The sequence below is a fragment of the Equus caballus genome, unplaced genomic scaffold, assembly GCF_041296265.1.
Source record: "Equus caballus isolate H_3958 breed thoroughbred unplaced genomic scaffold, TB-T2T haplotype1-0000016, whole genome shotgun sequence".
Classification (NCBI taxonomy): domain Eukaryota; kingdom Metazoa; phylum Chordata; class Mammalia; order Perissodactyla; family Equidae; genus Equus; species Equus caballus.
In genome coordinates, this window is record NW_027222391.1 from 9,723,952 (window position 1) to 9,731,790 (window position 7,839).

Below are 7,839 nucleotides of genomic sequence, written 5' to 3' on the forward strand. Positions count from 1 at the left end.
TGACATGTTGGAACCACCTGAATGACACACCGGTACCAATGGCCGGACATGCTGGAACCACATGCCAGACCAAACTGAACCACCTGCCAGACAAGACTGAACCACCTGACGGATACCCCTGAACCACTTGACAGACACTCCAGAAACACATGCCGAGCATGCCAGAACCACCTGTCAGGTATGCCAGAACCAGGTGCCGGACACACCGGAACCACCTTCCAGACATACCTGAACCACCTGCAGGACACACTGAAATCACCTGCCAGATACCCTAGAACCAGGCCCCTTATATGCCGGAACAACCCGTCAGACATGCCGGAATCACCCACCAGAAACAGTGGAACCACCACACAGATACATCAGAACCACCCACCAGACACACCAGAAACACACCCCAGACACGCCAGAACCACCTGGAACCACCCACTGGACACACTGGAACCACTACTCAGACATGCTGAAACCACCAACCAGACACACCGAACCAACTTCCGGACACAGCGGAAGCACCCACCAGACACGCCAGAACCATCTTCCAAACGTACCAGAACCACATGCCGGACACACAGGAACCACCTGTTGGATATGCCGGAACCAGGTGCCGGATACACTGAGACCACCTGCCAAATAAGTCAGAACCAGGAGCCAGACATGACAAAAACACCTGCCAGACAAGCCGGAACCACCTGCCTAACATGCCAGAACAAACTGCTGGACATGCCGAAATCACCTTCCGGACACGCCAGAAACAGCTCCTGGATATGCCAGAACCAATTTCCATAAAATGCTGGAACAACCTGCTGGACATGCCAGAATCAACCACCGGACACATCGGAACCACCTTCCTGACATACCAGAAACTCATGCCAGACACACAGGAACCCCCTGCCTGTCATGCCAGAACCACCTGAATGACATGCCAGTACCATCGGCTGGACATGCCATAACCACCTGCCAGAGAAAACTGAACCACCTGCCAGAAAAGACTGAGCCACCTGCTGGACATGCCTGAACCACTTGACGGACATTCCAGAACCACATGCCAGATACGCTGGAACCACCTGCAGTACAGGCCTCAACCACCTACTGGATATGCCTGAACCGCCTGGTGGACACACCGCAACCACATTCTGGATGTGCCGGAACCATCTGGTGGACATGCTGGAACCACCTGAATAACATGCCGGAACCACCTAACATGCCGTAACCACGTGCCAGACACGCCAGCACCACCTGCTGGAAACCCCGGAACCACAGCCCAGACATACTGGAAGGACATGCTGGACACGCAGGAACCAATTGCTGCACACACCTGGACCACCTGCTAGACACCACCAAAGCACATCCTGGAGAGGCCTGAATCAGCTGCTGGACACGCCCAAACCACCATTCGGACACTTCAGGACCATGTTTCAGAAATGCCTGTACCACAGGATGGCCATGTCTGGACCATGTGCCGGATGCATCTGGACCAGCTGACAGACATGCCTGAACAACCAGCTGGACACGCCGGAACTACCTGCCAGGCATACCGGAACCATCCACTGGAAACGGCTGAATCACCTGCCTGATATGTTGGAACCAACTGCAGGAAATGTTGGAAACAACACCCGGACAATCTGCAACCACCCACTGGAGACACCAGAATCAGATCCTGGACACACCGGAAGCACCTGCCGGACACTCTGGAACCACCTTCGGGAACCACCTGAATCACCCACCGGATACGAAGGAACCACCTTCCAGACACACCAGAACCACTTGTCAGATTCGGCGGAACCAGGTGCTGGACATGATGAAACCACCTGTCGGATATGCCAGAACCAGGGACCAGACACGAGAGAACCACCTGCTGGACAAGCCGGAACCACCTGCCTGACATGCTGGAACAACCTGATGGACACGCCGAAATCACCTGCCTCATACACCGGAACCAGGTCCTGGAAAAACCTGCCAGAAACACCAAAACCACCACCTGCACACTCCGAAACCACCAACCCGATTCTGGCAGTTCCTGCAGGTGGTTCCAGCGTGTGTGGCAGGTGCTTCTGGTGTGCTGGGACCTGATTCTGCCATCTCCGGTGGGTGGTTCCAGAGTGTCCTTGTGGTGGTGTCCAGCAGTTGGTTCCAGCGTGTCAGGCAGGTGGTACAGGCGTTTCTGGGAGGTGCTTTGGGGGTGTCCAGCAAGTGGTCCGGGTGTGTCTGGCAAGTGGTTCCAGCATGTCCGGCGTGCCCTTCCAGTATGTCTGGCCTGTAATTCCTCATGTTCAGCCAGTGGTTCTGGTGTGTCCGTCACCTGGTTCTGGCATGTTTGGCAGATGGTTCCAGCAAGTCCACCAGATGGTTCTGGCTCATCCTGAAGGTGGTTATGGCATATCTGGCAGGTGGTTCAATCATGTCCAGCAGGTGGTTCAGTCTTGTTCAGCAGGTGGTTCAGTCATGTCCAGCACCTGCTTCTGGCATGTGAGAAAGCTGTTTCTGGCGTATCCGGCAGGTGGCTCCAGTGTGTCCGGCAGGTGGTTCAGTTGTGTCCAGCACCTTGTTTCTGTGCGTGCGACACCTGTTTCTGGCATATCAGGCAGGTATTTCTGGCATGTCCAGCAGGTTTTTCACTCAAGTCTGGCAGGTGGTTCAGGCGTGTCCAGCAGGTGGTTCTGGCGTGTTGGGCACCTGGTTCCAGCGTGCCTGGCATGTGATTTGGGAATGTCTGTAATGTGGTCCTGGCTGGTCCAGCAGGCGGTTCAGACTAGTATGGCAGCTGCTTCGGGCTTGTCTGGCACCTGGTTCTGGCCTGTCCTGGTCCTGTTTCTGGTATATCTGGCAGATGGTGCCGGTGTGTCTAAGAGGCGGGTCTGGTGTGTCTGGCAGATGGTTTTGGTGTACTCAGCAGGTGATTTGGAAGTGGCCGGCAGGTGTTTCCTCCATGTCTGGCAACTGGTTCTGGCACATTTGGTAGGTGGTTTCAGTGTATCTGGCACCTGGTTCCCCCATATGCAAAAGGTGGTTCCAGCATGTCTGGCAGGTGGTTCCAGGGTGTCAGACCAGAGATTCCACCATGTTTTGCAGATGGATCAGTGCTGTCCAGCAGGTGGATCAGTCGTTCTGGCAGTGGGTTGCAGCATATCTGGCGGTGGTTGTGGCGTGTCCAGAAGGTGGTTCTGTCGTGTCCGGCAGGTGGTTCTGGTGAGTCAAGCAGGTGGTTATGGCATGTTTGGCAGGTGGTTCAGGCGTGTCTGTCAGCTGGTCCAGGTGCATCTGGCACATGGTCCAGGTGTGGCCGTCCCGTGGTCCAGGCATTTCTGAAACATGGTTCTGACATGTCCAAAAGATGGTTTGGGCGCGTCTGGCATCTGATTCAGTCCTCTCCGAGAGGTGCTTTGGGGGTGTCCCACAGGTGGTCCTGGTGTTTCCAGCCAGTGGTTCGGCATGTCCGGCACGTCATTCGAGTATGTCTGGTCTGGGGTTCCAGTTTGTATAGCAGGCGGATCCAGCGTGTCTGGCACCTGGCTCCGGCATGCTTGGCAGGTGGTTCTGGCATGTCCACCAGATGGTTCCAGTGCATCCTGAAGGTGGTTATGGCGTGTCCAGCAGGTGGTTCAGGCTTGTCCGTCACTTGGTTCCGTCCTGTCCAGCACCTGGTTCCAGCATTTGCGTCACCTGTTTCTGGCATATCTGGCAGGTGGCTCCAGTGTATCCAGTGGGTGGTTCAGTCATCTCCTGCACCTGGTTACGGCGTGTGCAACAACTTTTTCTAGCGTATCCGGCAGGTGATTCCAGCATGTCCAGCAGGTGGTTCACGCTAGTTTGGCAGGTGTTTTGGGTGTGTCCAGCAGGCGGTTCTGGCCTTAGGGCACCAGGTTCCGCTGTGTCCAGCACTTGGTTCTGGCATATCCTGCAGGTGGTTTCTGTGTATCTGGCCCCCGGTTCCAGCATATCCAACAGGTGGTTCCAGCGTGTCTAGCAGCTGGTTCAGGTGTGTCTGGGAAGTGGTTCAGTTACATTCGGAAGGTGCTTCCGGCATGTCTGGTGGGTGATTCCAGTGTGTCTGGCAGTTGGTTCCAGCATGTGTGGCTGGTGGTTCCATTGTGTCTGTTTGCTGGTTCTGATGTGTCCGGTGGGTGCTTCTGGGGTGTCCGGCAGTTGCTTCCCACATGTCCAGAGGGTGATTTCACCACATCCAGCAGGTGGCTATGGTGTGTCCAGGACCTGAATCCATCAAGTTGGGTGGTGGTTTTGGTATGTTTGGGTGGTGGTTCCTGCGTGTCCAGCAGGTGATTTTGGCGTGTCTGGCAGGTGGTTCTGGTGAGTCAAGCAGGTGGTTGCAGCGTGTCAGGCAGGGGGTTCAGGCATGTCCAGCAGGTGGTTCAGGCCTGTTCGGACAGTGGTTTTGGCGCATCCAGCACCTGATTCTGGCATATCTGACATGTCGTTCCGGCGTGCCCAGCGTGTGATTCCAGATTGTCCATCAAGTGTTTCAGGCGTATCCAGCAGGTGTTTCAGTCTTTTCTGGCAGGTGGTTCCGGCATGTCCTACCAGGGGTACTGGCTTGTCATTCAGGTAGTTCCAGCATGTCAGGCAGGGGCTTCCAACATGTCCAAGACCTGATTCTGGCGTCTCCAGTGCATGGTTCCAGAGTGTCCAGGTTGTGGTTCTGATGTGTCCAGCAGTTGGTTCCAGCATGTCAGGCAGGTGGTTCAGGCGTTTCCAGGGGATGATTCCGGTATGTCCAGCAGGTAGTTCAGGTGTGTCCAGCAGGTTGTTCAGGCATGTCTGTCAGCTGGTTCAGTTGCATCTGGGACATTGTCCTGGCATGGCCGTCCCGTGGACCAGGCATTTCTGAAACGTGGTTCTGACGTGTCCGAATGGTGGTTTGGGCGTGTCCAGCATCTGATTCAGGACTCTCCAGGAGGTGCTTTGGTGGTATCTGGCAGGCGGTCCAGGTGTGTCCAGCATTGGTTCCGGCATGTCCAGTGTGTCTTTCTAGAATGTCTGGACTTTGGTTCTGGGACGTCCAGCAGGCGATTCCAGTGTGTCCAGCACCTGGCTCTGGCATTTTCAGTAGGTGGTTCCTGCATGTCCACCACATGGTCCCAGCATGTCCTGAAGGTGGTTCCGGCATGTCCAATAGGTATTTCAGTCCTGTCCAGCAAGTGGTTCAGGCTTGCTCGGCAGTTGGTTCAGTCGTGTCCAGCACCTGGTTCCAGCGTGTGTGACTCCTGTTTCTGGCATTTCTGGCAAGTGTTTCTGGCGTGACCAGCAGTTAGTTCATGCAAGTCTGGCAGGTGATTCAAGCGTGTCCAGCAGGTGGCTCTGGCATGTCAGGCAGCTGGTTCCACCTTTCCCAGCATGTGGTTCTGGAATGTCCGTGACGTGGTTCAGGGTGGTCTAGCAGATGCTTGAGGCTAGTCATGCAGCAGCTGCAGGCTTGTCTGGCACCTGGTTCTGGCCTGTGCTGGACCTGTTTCTGGTGTATCTGGCAGGTGGTTCTGGCATGTCCTGCACATGGTTTTGGTGTATCTGACAGGTGATTTGGACGTGTCTGGCAGGTGTTTCTGCCATGTCTGGCACCTGGTTCTGGTGTATTCGGCAGGTGGTTTCAGTGTATTTGGCACCTCGTTCTGGCATATCCAACAGGTGGTTCCGGTGTGTCAGGCAGGTGGTTCAGGTGTTTCTGGCATGTGATTCTGGTACGTCTGTAAGGTGGTTCTGGGGTGTCCAGTGGGTGCATCCAGAGTGTCTGGCAGTTGGTTCCGGCATGTCTGGAGGGTGGTTCTGGCATGTCTGAGTGGTGGTTCCAGTGTGTCCGGTGGGTAGTTCTGGCATGTCTGTTGGGTTGTTCCGGCGTATAAGAGGCCAGGTTCCGGCGTATCTGGCAGGTGATTTTGGCGTGTCCAGCAGGTTGTTCCGGCGAGTCAAGCAAATGGTTGCGGTGTGGCCCAGTAGGTTGTTCAGGCATGTGCAAAAGGTGGTTCAGGTCTGTCCTGAAGGTGGTTTCTGCACGTCTGGCACCTGGTTCTGGCATATCTGACATGTGGTTCCAGCGTGCCCAGCATGTGGTTCCAGATGTCTGTAAAGTGGTTCAGAAATATCCGACTGGTGGTTCAGTCTTGTCTGGTGGGTTGTTCAGGTTTCTCTGGCTTGTGGTTCCGGCATGTCCTGCCAGTGGTACTGGCATGTCATTCAGGTGGTGCCAGCATGTCCGGCAGGGGTTTCCTGAGTGTCTGGCATGAGTTTCCAGTGTGTCTGGAAGGTGGTTCTGATGTGTCAGGAGGGTGCTACCAGGGTGTCTGGCAGTTGGTGCCCACATGTCTAGTGGGTGATTCCAGCGTGTCCGGCAGGTGGGTACAGCGTGTCTAGGACCTGATTCTGTCATGTCGGATGGTGGCTTTGGCATCTTTGGGTGGTGGTTCCGGTGTGTCCAGCAGGAGATTTCAGCATGTACGGCACCTTTTTCCACCCTGTGTGGAAGTTGGTTCTGGTGTATTCAGGACCTGGTTCCGGGGTATCCAGAAGTTGATTTTGGCTTGTCTGGCAGGCTGTTCTGGTGTGTCTGGCAGGCTGTTCTGGTGTGTCTGGCAGGTGGTTCTGGCATGTCCAGCACCTGGTTCTTGTGTATCCGGTGGGTGGTTTCATGGTGTCCAGCACCTGGTTCTGCTGTATCTGACAGGAGGTTCCGGTGTGACTGTCAGGTGTTTCCAGGGTCTCAAGCAGGTGGTTCTGGTGTGTCTGACTGTTGGTTCAGCTGTGTTTGGCAGGTGGATCAGTGCTGTCCAGCAGGTGGATCAGTCATGTCTGGTGGTTGGTTTCAGCATATCTGGGGGTGGTTCCAGCGTTTTCAGAAGGTGGTTCTGTCACGTCTGTCAGGTTCTTCTGGCATGTCAGTCAGGTGGTTCTGGCATGTCGAGAAGGTGGCTCCATCATGTCTGGCAGGGGCCCAATAACCTGCATCCCTTGGCAGACAGTCCAGAACCACCTGCCAGGCACACCAGCACCACCTGCCCGATAAGCCAGCACCAGGTGCCAGACACGACTAAACCACCTTCCGGACAACTTGAACCACCTGATGGAGAGGTCTGAGCCACCTGCCAGACATGCCAGAACCACCATCCCAACGTGCTGGAACAACGTGGTGGACATACTGGAACCACCTGCCAGACATGCCGGAACCATGTCCTGGGCACGCTGGAACCACCTGCTGAACAGGAAGGGAAAAGCTGACAGACAGCCCTGATCCACCCAACGGACATGCCATAACCACAGTCCAGACATGACAGCATCACCTTCTGGACATGACAGAACCACATTCTGGACATGCCAGAACCACTCCTCAGACACACCGGAACCACCCACTGCACTCGACAGAACCACCTTCCAGACACGCCAGAACCACCTGACTGACACACTGGAGCCACCTTACTGACACGCAGGCATCATCCACCGGACATGCCGGAACCACCTGCGGGACACGCTGGCACCACCTGCTGGTTACACCAGACTGAGGTGGCAGGAATGCCAGAACCAACTGCCACACAAGCCTGAAAAATCTGTCAGACCAGCCTGAACCACCTGCTGGACATGCCTCAATCACCAGACAGACACACTTCATCCACCCGATAGACATGCCAGAACCAACTGCAGGACCCACCGGAACCACCTGCCGGACACACAGGAACCAAATTCCAGTCACATGGGAACCACCTGTCAGATACACTGGAACCAGGTGCCTGGTTCACTGAAACAACAAGCTGGATACGCCGGAACCAGGTGCCAGACATGCTGGAACCAGGTACCAAATATGCTAAACCCACCTTCTGAATATGCCAAAACCAGGTGCTGGAC